General features: G+C 37.2%; 1 protein-coding gene across 2 annotated transcripts in view; it reads right to left on the reverse strand.

The window, feature by feature from the left end:
- Positions 1-13,509, reverse strand: part of NXPE3 (neurexophilin and PC-esterase domain family member 3) — a 1,170,309-nt gene extending 1,156,800 nt beyond the window's left edge. For both annotated transcript variants that reach the window (XM_044070959.1, XM_044070958.1), the window contains exon 1: positions 13,393-13,509. The gene's annotated coding sequence lies outside the window, so the exon portion shown is untranslated. The remainder of the gene's footprint in view (positions 1-13,392) is intronic.
- Between the last annotated feature and the right edge of the window lie 6,994 nt (positions 13,510-20,503).

The raw sequence follows: 20,503 nt of genomic DNA on the forward strand, positions 1-20,503 counted from the left end.
TATACTGTAACAACATAAAGGCCTGATATAAGCAGTATCATGTAGTGATCTTTGGCTGCTGGGGGATATAAAATGTACATTGATCATATTATGTGTTTATTGAAATTTAATAACTGTCCTTCTTATAACACAGGTGGAATTTTAAACACTGCTCTTACTTTACTCTGCAAACAAGGGATTTTTTCTTTTTTTCCCTAAACAAACAGGCAAGAAAAATAGAAAGCATGAAAAACTGTAGTTTCCCTACATTTGAAAATAAATGTTTAGTACATTTGTAATGCTAACAGCTGTTTTCTTTTCCTATCAGCAAATGTCAGCAGTTGTTGACACTGAATTTTCAGATGCAGACAGTTACTCAGAAAATACATAAACAATGTGCTCTAAGGCATTTGTGTAGGAAACATGATCAGTACTTAAACAGCAACTGGCAAGCAGTTCAGTGAAAATAAATTAAGTCTGACAGGAAGGGAAATTAACACTTCTGCAAGTAGTTGCATCCCCAGCAGCCTTAGTACGTCAATATTAATATAACAGTGCTCAATTTAGTTTATTCATTTAACAGTAGCCAGTGCACTTTTTTCTAAGGCTAAAAAAATCAATTAACTGAGAGCATACAAGTTGTTCTCACATCTGGGAGGGAAACAGAGATAGGACAAGGACAGAGTGCATCTGTGCAACAAGGAACGCATGCTCTAACGTGTGCTTTCAGCATGACTAAACATATCTATAGACAACTACACCCACAGGCTTAACCTAGTCTACTTGGGGCAACTACCCTTTTATGGAGGGTTCTTTCCATTTCTAAATGTGTACAGAATGTTGTGTGTTTGCTAGGAGTTAAAAGGGGTTAGGGTTTGAAAATGTACTTTTTTTGAGTATTTTATTCAAGTAAAGTCTGGGAAAAAGTAACATGGGTTCAAACAGTGATGAAAATCAGCAAATGAATACAAGATCAGTCTGGCAAGCATTAGTGTGGGTATGTCAGTTGCACAAATTTATTTAAAAATTATGAATATACCTTCCCATTCACAACCTTCAGTATCCTCTCATAAAATAAAACTATTATCACCCAAACAAACCATACCAAATTACTAGCAATGGAAATTGACAATAACCTGAAATTTAATATTCACATTGCCCAATCCATTAAAAAAGTTCACAAAAAAGAAACAACATATTCCTGACAAATAACATAAAAGCTGCCATTGCTAGAACCCACCTCCTCTCAACTCTCCTGTATGCCTCCCCAATCTTAACCTACCTCCTCAAGACAGATCTGGCCAAACTCGAAGCCTGTTACAATAAAATCTCCAAGATTGCCACTAATGCCTCATACAAATCACATCACTGCTCATCACTTAAGCAGCTCAAGTGGCTTGAACTCCCTCAACTTCTTCTCTTTAATCAACTTACCTTTGCCCACAAAATACTCTTATCAGAAAAAAACCTGCAATCAAAGATATCATTCAGCTATATTCCTCCTCAAGACCCCTTCGCTCCAGCAACACACTACTTCTACACACCACCAAAGTTAACAACTCAGCAGGTGAATCACTTTTTCCAACTACATCTCCAAACACTGGAATAATCTACCCAACTCACTAGTAAGTAACTCCTCAACACTTCAATTTAAAATTTCTAAAAATGCACCTAACACCTGGCTCTGCACCTGCAACTCCCCTAGATAACTTATTCCTCCTTTTCACTCTGTTATCATTACTCTTACTCTATTAGCATGACCTACCATTAATGGTAGTTTCACTTTAACTGTGCACAATCATTTAGATATATCCACTAAATGTAAACAACCACTTTTTATGTAAATTACTGTTGCTCTACTTATTGTGTCTGAAACCACTATCTTGTATGTATTTTCTTCTCACTTGGCTGCATTTGTTTCTCTATTGTATGCATTTGTTACTCTTGGAGCTTTTCTCCCTGGGACTCCACTGAAAAAGGACCTGTGTCCAGTCGGACCTTCCCAGTAAACAAATGTAAAATAAATAAATATACCTGGATAATATGCATGAGTTTAGAAAGACTGTTGTTAAGCAACTATTTTTTGATGATAACTTATGAGCACAAAAATAAATGACACAATAACTTGGGCAACATAAAATAGAAAGGGTTGCTGCCAAACCTAAGGAGCCTATAATAAGAAAAAAATAACTAAAGTTCCTGCAGAGGTATTAAGAGATATTTTAGAAATTTTAAGAAACTTTGTATAAAAGCAGAGAAGTGGGGAAATCAAGAAAAAGCACAAATGGATATATTTATGGAAGACTTAAATATGCCAAGGTTAGAGGTAGATGAGGCTCAACACCTAACAGTTAAGACAGGAGGAGAAGAGATTAAAATGGTGATGTATAACCAATGTACAGGAAAGTGTCCAGGGATTAATGGTATTCTTGTAGAAATCTGGAAACTAGGAAAGAAAAAGTCATATAAATCTGGAAGGTTTAACAGTAATTTAAAAGGAGGGGAGGCAGACCATCCTGAAAATAAAAATTGTGGTGGCCATAACACCCAAAGACGATAAGAACTCTTCTGATTCAGCTTCATACAGGCCCATTTCAATTTTAAACCATGATTATAAAATGCTTATGTCTATAATGGCTAAAGAAAATGGAGAAGATGATGCCAAAATTGACAGATATGTACCAATGTGGTTTTGTGGAGGGGAGGCAAGCATTTGACATTATCAGAACAATGATGATCCACAGGGAAGCGGAATGTAAGAAAATGCTGATATTACTGGTAGGTCTTGACAAAGAGAAAGCATCTGACAGAGTAAGCTGGGATTTTATGAGTAGGACAATGGAAGGACATAGGTTAATTAGAAGGACATATGAGGGATCAGGGGGGAAACATCAAAGTGGGGGGGGGTTCTCCAAGCTGTGTATGAACAGTGGAACCAGGTAGAGATGTCCTCTTTCGCCTTTGTAATTCGCTTTATATTTAGAACCACTGGCAAAGAAAATAAGGGACTCCAAAATTCAATGATAAAATTGGTATGGCGTTCAAGAAAAGTTAGCTTTATTTGCAGATGATATTATTTAGTACCTGGTGGAACCTGAAAAGGACATCTCAGTTCCAAGTTTTTTTTGGATATAAAAGTAATGAAAACAAGACAAAGACTATGGATGTAAATTATGTTCCCAAACATGAACTGGTCTACCAATACCTATATTTAATGGGACATGAAAAAATGAAGTATTTAGGAGTATGGTTTAAAATGGGTTTGGTTATGGCTGCTAAGGATATGTGGGAGGAAACAAAATGAAAGATAATACAAAAAAATTTGACTAACTGGAAGCTCTTGCCTATGGATGTGGATATCAAGATAGAAGCAGTGAAAATGTTTTTAGTCTCTTTAGTTTTATACACAGATCATGGATATTTTTATCAACCAGAGGAGAAGAAGTTGACGACTATAATTAATAAAGAGTTAAAGGATTTTATTTTGCAGGGGAAGAGATCAGGAGTCAAGTGGGAAAAGTTGATCTTCCCAACAGGATGAGGAAGTTTAAGATTACCTGGTTTGAAGGAATAATTTAAAGCTACACAGTTAAGGCTTTTATACATAACACAAGCAGAAAGCTACAATTCAAAGTGGAAAGGGATGATGATAAAGCAGAGGGTAATTCAAGAAATAAGGAAAGACCGGGATTTTGGACACAGATCCTTAAAGAGAATACCGACAGTCATGCAGAATATTACATTTGTAAAGTAGCAGAACGTATATCAAGAACTAAACCAACAAGGGAATGGATAAATTAGATTCTGCTGATAGGGATGACTGCAATTAGGGGTAGAAAGAACAAAGAACAAGATCTAGAATTTATTACAGGAATATGGCAAAGGAACCAAAGTACTGGGAGCAAAAATTAGAGAAGGAAAGGTAAGAGAATGGAAAGAGGCCAAGAAGACATTCAGATTGCAAGCCAGTGATTGCCTTCTCTATCTGGGATTGATTTCAGAGTATACACAAAAAGAAAGGGAAAGAGGAACACTAAAATGAAAGTACTGCACTGGTTGAGTTTTTAGTTGAATCTAGAACAGAAGCTGCTGTTAAAAAAGGATAATTAGTATGGCATAAAAAAATTGCAAAATAAATATAGGAATCAATAAGACGAGGTCAGAAAAGATCAGGAAGAGAGATCAGATATGCAATTCACAGAGAAATAACGAGAGGACATATGTATGGCTCCAAATATGCAACAAAATCTAGAAGACTTAGGATTTTTGTTGGAAGTATTTGCATTGATACTTTTATAGCCCATGTAAACACCAAAGAATTTTTACTCGGGTAGATGGCAAATGTTGGAGGTGTGACAGTGAAGAAAGAGGTAACTAGGAACATATATTTTGGGAGTGCAATGTGTTGGCAGACCTTAAAAACTCCCTACAGAACACTTTGTCAGGAATACTGGGCAAGCAAATGAGTTTAACTAAGGAAATTATTTTATTTCATTTTATTTTTTTATTTATTTTTTTTGTTGTTGTTGGGATGCAGGATAAGAATTGCCTAGACATAGTAAGACCTTCTTAAGCTTAATTATGGTGGCTGTCAAAAAAGCAATTACTAGAAAACAGAAATTAAAATCTAAACTAGCTATACTTGAAGTGAATATCATAACAAAGATAAAAGAACAGATCCTTAGAAAAAGGTAGGAGCAAATTACATGGAAAAAATGTAAATTGTGGGAACGATGCACATAGAAAAATGCTTTGTAGGAGGAATGATATTTTAGAAAAGGCAGGAATTTAAAAATTTATGTAATGTTGCTTTGATTACATGATATTTCACAATAAATGTGTTGTATAATGTTTGTAAATCTGAACCCATTAATACAGTTGTATTACTTGTATATAAATTTATGTTTGTCTAGGTCACAAGTGATAACCGAATAATTTTTTAATGCAGAATATGGGAAATTCATAGCTTCTTATCAATTATATCTTGGAATGTAAATGGCATTGTAGATATGGACTAGAAGCAAAGCGTATTGAATTCTATTAAGAAGTGCAGGGTGCAAACACAATGTTACAGAAAACACGTATGGATAGAAATGAGCATGTGAATTTAACAAAGAAAGGATGTTAGAATGGATATTCAGTAGGATAAAGGGGACAAAGAAAAAGGGGAGTAATAATAATACTGATTGTGAGAGGGTCTCCAATGGTGATAAAAAAAGGAAAAAAGGCAATAATGGTAGATTTGTAATAAAAAGTTATTGTCAGGGAAAGAAGATTACACTGACATGTTTTATATTCCACCTAAAACTAAAACTTTTTTGAGAAACAATAAGCTTTCCTCAGGAAATATAATTTATAGGTGGGAGCTGCAACCTAACAGGCAATGATTAAGATGTATAAGGATACCTAAAAGGAACAATATAACAAAAAAGAATACACTTCTGAAGAAATACATGAGAACATCTGTAATGGATGATGTGAATTTACTAGCAGGAATTTATACATATTTGCATTTTATTCCCAAGGTACAGTGACTGGGCTAGACCAGACAAAAATTGTATTTCACAGGAGCACAGGTATTTAATTGACAGTTTCGAAACATATTCAATAACTATTCAAAATTATTCAACAGTAAAGACTAAAATAAAGATGCAGGGTAATGAAGTAAAACTGAAATACTGGTGCTTTTCTAGTTATCTGTTCAAAGACATTACTTTAAGGAATGGATACAGGGATTGATTTGACAGTTGTTAAGGAAGACAGAAATTTCTACAGGAAGGATAACTAAGCAGTGGGATAAAATGAAAACAGAGTTTTAAATATGGTAGACATATGACAGGGATATGGGGAAATGTAACTGGAATTATTTACAGGGATTGTCAATGGCTAAAGTTCCACAGAAGAAGAGGAATCTCACAGAACAAGAACAACTGCAGTTGCTGGGTGCTAAAGGAAAATAAGGGAGTATCTGGATTACATGTATGAGTTTAAAAAGGTTGCTGTTAAAGTATTTTTTGATTAACAACTCCAGGGCATAAACATTCTTAGCACAATGACTTACACAACAGAAAACCAGAAAGGGTTGTTGCCAAACTTAGGTAGACTATAGCAAGAAAAGTAAACTGAGATTCTATAGATTGGCAAAATAGTCTGGAAAGGTAATGTACAAAGGAACAGTTGATGGATATCTGTATGGATCCCAAGTATGAAACACAGTCCAGATGATTTAGAGTTTTTGCATAGAAGTGTTTGCATAGATATTTTATACTCCAAGCAGACCTCAGAGTATTTTTCCTCAGGTAGGCAGCAAATTCTGGAAGTGTGATGGGAAAAAGAGAGGTAATTGGGTACATGTTTTTAGGACTGTAATGAGCTGGCAGACTTTAAAAACTTCCCTGCAGAATACTAGGTCAGAAATGTTGAAGAAGCAAATGAATATAACTAAGGAAATAATTAATTTGAGATGGAATAGAGGATCTGAATTGCCTAGACACAAAAAGGCTTAACTACGTTTAATACTGCTGGCTGACAAAAACAATTACTAGATAATGAAACTAAATCTAAAATGACCATAAGTCAAGTAATGAATAGTGTAAAGAATATGATAGAACTGCAGATTGGATATTTAGAAAAGGGAAGGAGCAAATTATGTAAAAATAAATGGAATTTGTGGGAGTAATACAAGCAGAATAATGTTCAGGAGTCAGGACTAGGCGTGAAACTTAAGGAATGGCAGGAATTATATAATTCATACAACAATGCTGGAATGATATTAAATTTTTAAAAATAAAATTATACACTTATACTTATGTTACATAACAATATTAATGGAAATGCTAAAAAGGGTTACAACCCGCAAAACAGCAATCCTATTTATTTTCACAAAAATGGGAATTCCAGCATATCATGACCAGTCCAATACATCCATACCAAAATGAACAACTAGATAAAAGTTATACAGACTTTTAAGAACATTATAAAAAGCTCTGAAGAAGTCCTAATATTGCAAAGGATGAAAGCTGGTTAAGTTCAACTGCATAATTACTTTGTTGTAAACTCTGGATTAAATAATTATCATCTTATTCCTGTGTGCGCTTCTTGTGCCTACCATTCACATGCATTTCTTTTGGACTTTCAGAGTGTTTTTTATGCATGTTCGCTGCGTTTTAGTTCTTGCTTCAAAAAGGAATAACCACATTTTTTTATAATGTGACCAGAGTCGCCAAAACTGAAGTGATCGAAGTTACATGCAATAGGAAGCAAACAGGCAGATGGTGAATGTGACACTGTACACATTTAGCAATAAAATAATAAATCAGAATTTGTTAACTTCTGATCATTTGTTACTCCAAAGAGCAGAACACTGAGTATGTAATTTACACTTCTGATGATACCAGTCTTCTCAAGCATGGCTGTGCAGATGTGTGAGAAATTATGTGCAAGCCAGGACAAAAAAAATGTCCTGCTGACACTGGCCATGTAGCCTAGGCCAGATTTACAATAAAGCATGAAAGCATCTGCTTGTAGACACTTCAGAAAACTGACTGCTGGCCAAGACAACAAAGTTATTTCCTACTTCTTACAGCATGATGTTACTGCTGTTACAGCTAACAACATGGTACATCTATACATTGCTGACAAGAGATATATGCATTCAGTACAAGGAAATGTGGCTTTGACTGAATGACTAGTACAATACTTTGCTATCACTGTCACTAGTCTTTGCATATATCAAAGCCCAGAGGAGCACATCTACACATCTAATTAAAGATTCATTATAATCAGAATGTAAAAAATATATATGCATGTAAATACATATGGGTAGCACAGTGTCAGCACTTCACAACAACAGGTTCTCTGGTTTATTTCTCAACTGGAGTGCCTTGTGTGTGGAGTCTGCATGTCCTCCATGTGTTCCTGTGGGTATTCTGTGGGTGGTCCAGTTTCTTCCCACATTCTGAAGACATGCTGTAGGTGGACTGGCAACTTTTAAATTGTCTGCAAGTATGTATGCATGCATAAATGATACAGAAAAAAGGCCTGGCAATCTACTTTCATTCCCCCGTGCTTAATAAACTCTATGGATGGTGGTGGCTTTTCAAGGAGTTGCTGCAGGAGTTGGCTAGCACTATTAAGCACAGATACATACTTAAATATGTATAGATAGATAGCTAAAAAGATGTGCTTACAGATATAGATGAATGTAGACATAGAAACTTGCATAAGAACCTATTCTGATGTTCTACACAGTACTAACATTCTTATACTACTTTGAGTAGTAGTTATTTTTTAATTTGTTCAACCCCAAATAGACTACTGACAATAGCCATACAGACTTAATTCTGTGTTTTTGCTAAACATCCATCCCACTATATACTTGTAAAAAACAGGATACTGTCATTACAATGAGCCCATCATCTTCATCTACAAACATTACTTAAATGAGATTACTTCTGTAAGCTAATACAATAGTCAACTGCAGAGATTTCACTTTCATGCACTTCCATCAAACAAAGGAAGCAAGTTTCCTGATAATTCCCATTTCAGATGCTATAGCGTGGCCTATGCCTAAGGCCGGTTAGTGCAGAGGATTAAAGAAATGAGCCATTAACAAATTCAACCTGCTGTTCAAAAATACTCCCTCAGCCCCAACTTGCCTGTCGTACGGCTCTGTGCAAGTCAGTTATTCAGACAAAGCTCCCAGGTTGAGTCTGAAAAACATACACACAGATTAGAGTTCTACATTGGTTAACAAACTAAAAAACAAACTAATATCAGGTTTACATGCCTACAAGGGGAATAAGTCAGGGCTACAGGTACCTAGCAATATCCAAAATTTTAATGTCATGATCAGTACAATACAAAAATCAGGGTTTCAATCTCTTAAAGATACTTGACAGATTTAATGCAAATCAAATGTGGTTGTGCACTTAGAAAAGTGAATAGCATGGAAATGACACAAAGAGAGAGAAAAAGCAAGCCACATTTTATTTTTGAGTGGTGGTGCATAGATCAGTTTAGAAAAAAGAAAATAAATTAGGGGATTATAAAAAGTTGTGTTTAGTGTTTCTTTTAATGACTGCCCATTAAGATAATAATGATGTACTCAAACAGTCAACAAATGCAAAAAGATAAGTCACTATTTACTTAAGTAAATATTTATAAACAGCAGATGCTCAAGAGAAAACTTCCCACCACTATGGAATAGTTAATTTCAGATGTGCTTTAACTGTTATTTATCTGAATCTATTATCAAAAGCTGCTGCTATTTGGATTAAAATAACAAAATAGTTACAAAATGGGAAAAAAATAGGATCCCTGTATTTTGAGAAACATTTTCCTAACAAGGTTGTAGCTCAGAATACTTGGCATACTCTGAATTCATTCTTTCTGCGCTTCTCCCAGAAGAAATATTACAGCTCACAGGGCCCAGAACATCAGACCTTCCAAACCTAATGTCTGTAAAACATTACTATGCACAATAAGCTGAACAACACAAATACTCCTCTCAACAATCCTTTCAAGATAGTAGGTGACAACAGCTGAAAATAACTAGTGCACTTAGGTCCACAGCCAGCATTATTTGGACACCTGTCCACATTTTTAAATGTCAGGTGGGAGGTAACAATATAAGGTCTGGATACGTCATTTTTTTCTAATGTCAATGTCTGATGCTTCTGAATGACATAATTTGTCCAGGCAGCAGAGTGGTGACATCATAAGTGTTGCTGTCTCACAGCACTTAGTATTTTGGTTGCTTCTCAGACTGTCTTCTGTTCCAACTCTGCACAGCTTCTACTGGGTGCTCTGCTTTTCTCCTCACGTGTGTTTTATGTCTTACAATGAATTACAGCCCAGACCAGGCTTAGTTCTCTGCCTTATGCCCACTGGTAACTGGAGTACACTGCAGTTCCATTGTCACTTTGAAAAGGATACAGTAGGGCAATGGAGAATGAATATATGAATGAACATTTGTGCTTGTGAGAAACTCAAAGGATAACAAGAAAGTAAACTATAGGAAAAAAAAGAATGTTAAGTACAAGTGGAATACCACAAAAATCAAGAGAACATTTTTCTTTATAATTCTAATGTCTTAATATTGTTTTTTTTTTCTTTCACAAGCCCTATTACTCAAAAACAAAACATACTTAGCCAAACATATACTTATTTAACCCACCTGTAATCTTATCAAACATAAAATAATTCTCAATTATTTTCCACTTAACATTAACCTGGGTTTCATATTCCCTGCATATGCTCTATGTCAGTTACAATTAAATACATAAAGACTACATAATTAAAATGTTACATTTGAAAGACATAATATTAGGATGTAGTTTGAAGATTTATAAGTCCCTTAGGATCCCCACATTACAATGAGTGTCTATTTTCTACTGGCATTAATGTGGAACACTGGACCTCATTAGTGCATTTGCCTAGCTCTTAGAAATTTACAGTGATACTGTAGTTTGACAATAGTTGCCCTGAAACATTATAACAGATTTTGGTTAACTCCATTTGTAGGGGGGGGGGATCATCCCCATTAACTCCTACCTTTTAAAGTAGTACACCATCTTGTAGTTTTGTAAAGCTTATTAGGGTGGCAAATAGAATTAAAGAAATATTCTATATGTTGTTATCCCTGAAAGAAAATACTGAACTAATCACTCTTTTATCACAGAGCCTTATCTCAGTGTAGTCCCAGCAGCAGTCTAGTATAGCAAAGTACAACGACTGGTAATTATGAAGACCACAGTTATACAGTGGATATAAAAAGTTTACACACCCCTGTTAAAATGCCAGGTTGTTGTGATATAAAAGTTGAGACCACAATAAATCATTTTAAAACATTTCCTACCTTTAATGTGACCTATAACCTGTACAATTCAATTGAAAAACAAATCTGTTAGTGGAAAAAATATAAAAAATACAAAATAAGCTGGTTGCATAAGTGTGCACACCCTCAGACTAATACTTTGTTGAAGTACCTTTTGATTTAATTACAAAATTCAGTCTTCTTGGGTACACATCTGCCATCAATTAGGCAGCCTCTGATTAACCCCAAATAAAGTTCAGCTGTGCTAGTAGGATTTTCCTGACGTTTACTCAGTTGCCTGCTACAGCAAATGCCATGGTTGGCAGAGAGCTTACAAAGCGTCAAAGGGATCTCAATGTTGAAAGGTATCAGTCAGGAGAAGGGTACAAAAACATTTCCACAACATTCGATATACCATGGAACACAGTGAAGACAGTCATCAAAAAGTGTGGGACAACAGTGATGTTGCAAAGAACTGGATGTCCCTCCAAAACTGATGAAAAGACAAGTCAAAAAAACTGGTCAGGGAGGCTGCCAAGAGACCTAAAGCAACACTGAAGGAGCTGCAGGAATTTCTGGCAAGTACTGGTTGTGTACTACATGTGACAACAATCTCCCGTACTCTCCATATGTCTGGACTATGGGGTAGGGTTGCAAGATGGAAGCCTTTTCTTTACACAGAAAAACATCCAAGGCCGGGTAAAGTTTGCAAAAGAATACATCATGTCTCCCAAAAGCATGTGGGAAAATGTGTTATGGTCTGATGAGACCAAGGTTGAACTTTTTGGCCACAATTCCAAAAGGTATGTTTGGCGCAAAAACACTTCTCATCACCAAAAAAACACTATCCCCACAGTGAAGCATGGTGTTGGCAGTGCCATGCTTTGTGGTTGCTTTTCTTCAGCTGGCATTGGGGCTTTAGTCAATGTGGAAAGAATTATGAACAGTTCCAAATACCAGTCACTTTTGGCACAAAACCTTCAGGCATCTGCTAGAAAGCTGAAGATGAAGAGGAAGAGGAATTTCACCTTTCAACATGACAATGACCCCAAGCATACATCCAAATCAACAAATGAAAGGCTTCACCAGAAGACAATTACAGTTTTGGAATAGCCCAGCCAGAGCCCAGACCTAAATCCAATAGAAAATCTGAGGGGGTGACCTGAAGAGGGCTGTACACAAGAGATGCCCTCGCCCTCTGACAGATATGAAGCACTTTTGCACAGAAGAGTGGGCAAATATTGCCAAGTCAAGATGTGCCATGCTGACAGACCTCTACCCAAAAAGACTGAATGCCGTAATTAAATCAAAAGTTGCTTCAACAAAGTATTAGTTTAAGGTGTGCACACTTATTCAACCAGCTTATCGTACATTTTTTATATTTTTTTCCCTAACAGATTTGTTTTTCAATTGAATTGTACAGGTTATATCACATTAAAGGTGGGAAAAGTTTTGAAATGATTTATTGTGATCTCACTTTTTTATATCACAAAAACCTGGCATTTTAACAGGGGGTGTGTAAACTTTTTATAGCCACTGTATAATGCCATCAGTTGATATTCTAAACATGCAGTTACACCAGGTCCAATTTCTAATTTCTTTTCAGTTTAGGTACATCCATGACTCCCACCCCTTTACAGATCTGACTTGATCAATGACCACTGTGACAATGGCTATTATGAGAAATGTATAATTTGCAGCACTGTGCCTACTTTTCAACTGCTATGCAGGAGCGGCCTTAGGTCAGCTGATGCCCTAGGCAAAAGGGCTCCATGGCACCCCCCCCCACCACCACCACCACCACCCGGTGCCCCCATCCCGATCTGCTTACACCAAATACTGGAAAAACAACCCTGCTAGAGTGATGCCCTACTTGGCCGCCTAGTTGGCCTATGCCTAAGCTGCTATGAATTAGGTATACCCCTATTATTTTTGCCCTCGGATTTAGTGTTGCTCCTCCCTGATTTATTGCAAAAAAGAACTGTTTAAGCATACATACATGCATTAATAAATAACTAAACAACCCCCCCCCCCCCAATTATTTGTGCCTCTGCCTGAATTTTTGCAGTAATGGAAAATCTAGTATTCTGAAAACAAAAATAAAAGCGCTGCCTTTCTTAAAAGCTGCTACTATAATGTTTAATCCTTAGAGTTTGAAAGATATAACACTGATGCTTAGGGATCAGAGGTAGGAGTTACTACGCAATATTAAGTGTGGAGAAAAAAAAAGTATCCAGTGGGAGAGATACAACATGCCTGAGTTCCTACACTCAGCAGGTTATAGGCAAGATATTATGGACCTTAACCTACAGGATTGCCGAAAACATTAAGCGCAAGCAGAACTGGTGCCGTCAGCAATATTAGCTGAACTCAGCAATGAACACATGACGTTTTCCACATATGATATACTCAGGTTGATTTTTCACGTAATACTAGTCAACATAAGATCTCTGAATAAAGAGGATGCCTTCTTTAACAGCGTCACCACAATTATACCTGGTCTTGCCACGCTCTATCACCATGCAGATCATGAAACCTAAAAAAAAAAAAAAACGTCTACAAGAGAAGCCAACAAAATCCAATTTGTTCTAACATACCTATAACGGTATAACCACATAAACTTAAAGAGGAAGTAGATCCGTTGGCAGGTACAATTACTTTCGCCTCCACAAAGGGAACACCTACTACCATCATTTCACAGACAACTTCCTAGGCATGCGTAATGACGTCTACCAAAGTACTTGGGCCGAGGTTTTATATTTGGCCGCTAGAGTAGTTGGTTTATGTTTTCCTGTGTTGTACGTGTCATGATCAACTGATAAAAATATAAATATATTATTAATCAAATACACAGTCTAAAATAAGAGGGTTTTGATGAACGATATGGCAAAAAAACTCCACCAGAAAGTAATGTATTTGTGTTTCTAAAAATGGAAAATAGATTCTTTATTGATATCAGCAATATGTTGACCATGTACAGGGGTTCTTAATTTACGTTTCACTAGATAAATAATAAATTACATTTTTTAATAACATGCAATCTGTTAATTCAACTCATTATTGTTAAATGTAGTTTCCGGTCCTTACCTTTTACCTCTCAACTGTACAGATTTTCGCAGAATGTCCAGATTTTTTGCCTCATATTTTTGGTCTGTTTTTCATAAAATTGTGTTTTTTCTGTCAAATTAGTGGCAAATCATTAAAGACTGAAGTTATAAAATGCTGACAGATACTGAGTTTCAGAGTGCATACCTTTCAGAAAATTCATGCTAATGCAAAATCGGTTATTATATCAACTTTCTAAATTTGTAAGAGCAATATTTCAAAGTTGTCCCTATTTGTGGGCCTTTGAACCACTTTTATTAATGACATTGTCCAGATTTCTTGCTCTAAAAGGTTGAGAAGTATGCCTTTATTTCATTATAATTTTCTACTGCATATGGTGAAGAAGGTTGTAATTTTTTTCCTACACCAGCTAGTTATTTTTTCCGGCATTGACACTACAGCATACCTCTCAACCACTTAGCACAAGAAATCTGTACAAAGCCAAAATAATGGTGGAACGAAGGCCCAAAAATAGGGACAAATTTTAAATATTGTTCTTATAAACTTAGAAAGTGAAAATCTGGGCAACTGACAGGTACGTTTCCATTAGATATGAAATCTGAAACTAAAGTGACTATCATTATTCAGTGACTTCAGTCCTCAATGATTTGCTTGAAATCCACACATTTTATGAGGAGCAAACCAACAATCTGTGGCAAAAATCTGGACAGTTGAGAGGTAAGTGCCACAGTTCAGCATGGGGTGGGGTGGCGGGGTGCTACACTCCTGAGAGTGCCATCCTTCAGATGAGATGTTAAACAGAGGCAACAACTGCCTGAGTTGGTGATAGCTCAGGTGGATATAAAAAATCCCATGGCACTTATCAAAAATAATAGGAGAAGTTCCCTTTCGCCCTGGTCAAATTTTCCTAGCCAGTATGAATATCACCTCGGGTCATCCGTCAAAAGAGGCCATTTACCTAGTGGGACTAATCCAGTCAACAAATTATAAATAAACAAATATATTATAAGAATCATAGGAAATAACTAGGCAAATGACTCTTGCAACCATTTACTTTTTGCCAGTACCCACTATTAGATGGTACCTCCTTTTTCAAGGAGGGCTAAGCCAGTCAAGCCAGGGGTGAAGCTATAAATACCCATCCAATCATCTAGTTCTCATATGAAGAAAGATAATGTATCATGCTACTTAATTTGCTATGGGAGTCATTCCAGAGGTGAGAAGGCACTGCATAATGAACCTAGCTCATCACCAAGTTTTGTTTGCTGATGAAAATTTAGATTCCCGGTTCTGGTATATGTAAGACAATTTGATCTGTGGAGAAAATAAAATCCAGGACTAATGAGTGCCAACTGACAAATAAGGCAAGGCATAGCTTGCCTGTCAGAAGTCTATATGTCTTTATAGGTTCATAGGTGTTTACTAGGCTAACGACCACACGGCCCTTTTTAAGACTAGCCATGCATCCCAAAATCTCTTAGAAGTTACAAAGACATGCATCTGGAGCATTTCTCTCCGGGCCTCCGGTGAAAATTGGCCTCGTTCCAAGTCAGACTTTCCTGGTTAACAAATGTTAAATAAAATAAAATAAAGTTCTGATACCCTTCATAAATGTAAGCATGGGTCTGGGAGATGAACCATTTACAGGTTACCTATGTCCATTAGAGACTGTCTGAATTTCCAGTTTTCTATCCAATTGTCCAAGTTGCACTTGAATTGGGTTAGGGAGGAACTCTGCTTCATATGGATGGGGGGGGGGGGCTGTTCCATAGACACAGTAGTCTCTGGAATACATACCTATATCTCCAGCAGGTCCTATTTATATCACAGCCAAGGTTTAAGTCTTTGGAACAGGTAATCCTGGCGCTGTTTGTTTTGTGGATATGCAGAAGGTCCATCAGAGTGGGGTCTGGCAATGGCCTGTATGCCAGGCATAGATCTCCCCTCAAAAGCCTGTAGGAGACAGAATACAGGAATAGGGCCTTGAGGCGACCTGCACTGAACATTTTACTTACAGTATACCCTGGATTCTTTTAGTGAGGAACCTCTGTGGACGTTCCAATTGTTGGATATGCCTGGTTAGGTGCATATCAAAGGGGGCATTGTACTCAATGATAAGTCTGATGAATGCCGAATACAGTGGAACAATGACTTCCTTGGATTTAGATGCCATACTTTTGTTTATAATTTGCACTACATAGAATGATTTCCTCACCACTGTAGACACATGATGGTCAACAGTTAAATTACTATCTATGTGTGTCCCTAAGTCCTTGACTACTGGGTCAACTCTAAGGGGTGTGTTGTCAATACGATAGTTACCAGGGATGGATGACTTCCCAAAGGATACTATCATGCATTTTTTGCCATTTAGTTTTAATCCATAGCTCTGACACCAAGTTATTTGTCTGTGTCAGACGCTCCTGTAGAACATTTGCGTCAGTGTGAGATTCAATGACAGCTCCTAATTTGCAATCATTAGCAGATTTAGTCAGCTAGAGACCACTGACATTGGCCTTGACTTTTGAGAATTAAATGCCAAAAAGGAGTGGTCCAAGGACTGATCCCTAAGGGACTCCTCCTGTGACTGGCCTCTTTCTAGAGGTGGACTCCCCAAGTCTAACTTCCTGGGTCCTGTCTGTGAGCCAGTCGGCTATCCACCGGGTGACATACGGGTTTATACCTAACCTCTTGAGTTTGTCAACAATCCCCAAGTGGGATATTGTGTCAGATGCCTTGGCTAGGTCAAGGTAGGCAGTGTGAATTATTTTGCCCTCATCCATTGCTTTGGTGACCTTCTCAAAGAAGTCCACCAGGTTGAGTAGGTATGATCTGCCCTTGACAAAAACCAAACTGGGTTGGGTCCAGAGTCTGGAGGTTTACTAAATCTCTGTTGATCATCTCCAGGATGATTCTTTCCATGGCTTTACATAGAAGACTAGTGAGACATATGGGTCTGTAGTTTCTAGGGTCTGTAGATGACCCACTTTTGTGCAGAAGGATGTCTGTTGCCTTTCTCCATTCATGAGGCACTTAATCTGTTTGGAGGCTACAGTTAAATAGTAATTCCAGAGGTCTTGATAGGTCATGTGTCATGCTATTTAGAAGGCATCCTGGGATATTGTCTGGGTCCATTGATGCAGTGTTCTTGGTCTTAGAGAGATCATTAAGGACCAGTTCCCTAGTGATAGTAGGGGGAGTTATATTTGATGATATTTCCTGAGGGAAGGTTGAGAGGTAAAGTTGTATCTGAATTGGGAAGGTTGAGGGGGAGAGAGGGGTAAAGTTCAATTTGAATTTCTCAGCCAAGAGGTTTGCTATGTCTTCTGGCTCGCTATAGATGGCTCCATTTACAATGAGCTCTGCACACAACTGTGTATTGCCTTTGAGGTTGTGGACATAGCTAAAGAATGCTTTGTGGCTGTCCTTGGCCTAGGAGGCCAAACCTACCTCAAATTTGGCTTTGGTAGACTTTATTTGTCCTTTAAGTTGTTTGTTTAGTTCAATAAGAGTGCTTTTATCCTGCTGGGTGCTGCACCTCCTAATATTTGTCATGATTTTCTTCCTCCTGTTATACAGCCTACTGATTTTGGGATTCCACCAGGGTGGCTTGTTTTTTGAGTTTGTTCTTTACTAATTCAAACAATGTTCCCTCCAGATCTAGGGATGTAATTGCTAGGGTTGCCATCTTTCCAGGGACACTTTTTGTAAAAACTGAGATTTTACAGGACAAACTGTGCCCACAGCCAATGCAAAGGACTGAACATCACTTTTTTTCCCAAAATAAAAGCTTATTATTGCAGAATTTAAGCTGCTCATGCTGTTCCATATACTATAGAGATGTTTCAGATACAAAATAACTGTTCTATGCAATTATTAAAGGAAGATTATGAAATATTTTTCTCTTAAAATCTAAGGACATTTGCCATTATTCATTTGTTTCCACAGGATACAGGTGCCCTAATAGGAACTGTCCTAAGCAAACAGGGACAGAGACAGAGGTAACCCTAGTAATTGTTCCTCTGTACTCAGTACTTACTAGGCAGATCACCGAGTATAATCCCTCTATTGGTATGTACCTGTCCAAACACTTGTCATAACTGGAACTGTCTCAAAGCATTGTCCCCTCTTCTTAGTATCATACAGGCTACTTTGAGAAGTCCTGTGTCAAGCGTCTACACCATCAACATACCTTATTCTATCAGAACAATGAAACATTCTCAAGTCCAGTGGTATCATAAACACCCACTCAAGGAATCTCAATCTCTTTTGCAAAATAAACAGAACACAGAGGAATAGGTGTGTATTATAGAGAATAAGACCTTCAAGGAACTGTTTTCCATTCCAAATAAAGCAAAGTCTTCTTACTCTCTTGAAATATAATGTGTACAAATGGATGAGTAACCACAAATTCACCCACAGTTTAGCACCCCTGTTCTTCATGCATAGAGGAAACATGTAAATACCCCATCACATGACTGGCAGTTAACACAGAGTGTTAAGACTGAGCTGTAGTTCGTCTTGTATAGGATTTAATTTCCTCAGCTTTCACTCACCTTGAGTAAGTCACTGTATTGCTAAAATGCTTGTTCTTTTGGATTCAAATATGTTTAAAATAAGTCACACACACGCTAATTCAGCATTTAAAACATAGCTTTAATAATAAAATAAATAGGAATAATAATGCATTACCAATCAAGTAGATTCAGCTTCATTCCTGTCCCTTCAGGCTGGGGAAGTCCCAAGACAGCCAGACAGAAGATAACTTGATAGGGAAATCCTACGTGATGTGTCCATCCACAGGTGAGACTTCTGTCCGGTGTTTGAAAAAACCCTCGTTTATACTATGCAGTAAACAAGTTTTGAATGACAAGATATAATCTTTTCTCATGAGAAACCAGACAAAGTTGGAACAAATAGATGGTTGCCAGACAACAGGAATGTTCCAGCTGAGTCTGTTAACAAAAACATTTCCTTTGGTTACAAAAACATTCCCTCTCAAGCTTTGAGAAAAACTAGTATCTGTACTAACAACCAGAAAAATAGCAGAAAAGTAATAGAAAAGAGATTTAACTCTATAATATCCTTTCCATACTGAACCAGCAAGCAACCATCTTTTCACAGATATTCTCTTTCATGTCACATTCTTCCTAGGTTGCCCCTGAAAAGGGACTGCATATCCAGTGGGCCTATCTAGTTAACAAAGGGATATTATTATTATTATTACTACTACTATTATGTCTTTGTTCAGCCTGTCTGTGGATTATTTGTAAGCAAAACATAAGGGCTAAAAACTACCATGGGAATATAAGGCTAGGCTTTTTAAGATCCTCACAGATCAATAGCTTAGTAAGTACATATGAACCTATAAGATACTGAATAAAGAAGCAGTGCTTCAATTCTTTTCTGATAGTTTTAGGTTTTTAAGCAAGTGATCCTCTTAGTTAGGTATCTCTGAGGTCATCCTAGTTTGATATGTCTGGATAGGTACATCCCAATGGGGGCATTGGATTCATTAACTGGCCTAATCAAAGCTGAATATAAGGGGACAAAGAACTTTTTTTTAGATATGGATGATATTCCTTTCACAATTCGCTGTGCTCAATAGAAGGATATTCAGACTACTGTTGTTACATTATAATCAAAGGAGAAGGAGTTAACAACCCAATGTCACCTAACTGTAATTAATAATTTCCTTCATAGTACTGGAGGAAAAAAAAATGTTTTAATTCATGTTTTTTGCTCTCTGTATTTGATCTTAACTTAAACCTACTAAATTACTCTGTAAAACTTTTGTTCTGACCAATGTAGCAAATATACTGCAATTCACTTGACTATTACTATATATTGTATTCTTTGTCACTACTGATGCTTGGAGCTTTTCTTCCCGGGCCTCTACTGAAAATGGACATATATCCAATTAGACTAGCCCAGTCAACAAATGTAAAATAAATAAATAAAATAATAAACAACCCAAGTTACCAGGTCTTTTACAACATTCTGATTTTGGAGTGGGGTGTTGTTTTATGTTGTATACTGGGTGAAGGGTTGTTTACCAAATATGACAATATAGGATCATAGGAGGTTACTAGGCTAATGACCCTGGGGCCTTTACAAGCATCGCCAAGAGTTTATCCCCTAAAAGAAACCTCAGTCAGCACCTATCACCCCTTTCAATGAGGGACACAGGTGGAATCCCTTGGAAAAATTTGTGGTTTCTCATCTACTCATCAAGGCTGCACTTGAAGAGGATCAGTAAGGTTCTCTGGTTGACATGTATGGGAAGTCTATTCCAGAGACAGGGCAGCCTCTGGGAGACAAACTGTCCCTCCAGCAGGTTTTGTTGATGTCATATATTAGATTCAGGCCTTTGGAGCAGGTAATGTGTGAGGAGTTAGACTTATGCATATGGAGCATCTCTAGTAGGGCTGGGTCCAAGATTGCCTTGTAGGTGAGACACAGATCACTTCTGAGCAATCTGTACGATACCGAGTAGAGTGATAGTGATTTGAGCCTGTCCACATAGGACAGGTGTTGGAGGCCATGGATTCTCTTTGTGAGGTATCTCTATGGCCTTTCCAGCTGGTTCAGATGTTTGGAGAGGTACATACCAAATAGGGAGTTATCCTCAATTACTGGTCT

This window comes from Protopterus annectens, chromosome 5.part0, assembly GCF_019279795.1.
Source record: "Protopterus annectens isolate FY-2018-M chromosome 5.part0, PAN1.0, whole genome shotgun sequence".
Lineage (NCBI taxonomy): Eukaryota > Metazoa > Chordata > Ceratodontiformes > Protopteridae > Protopterus > Protopterus annectens.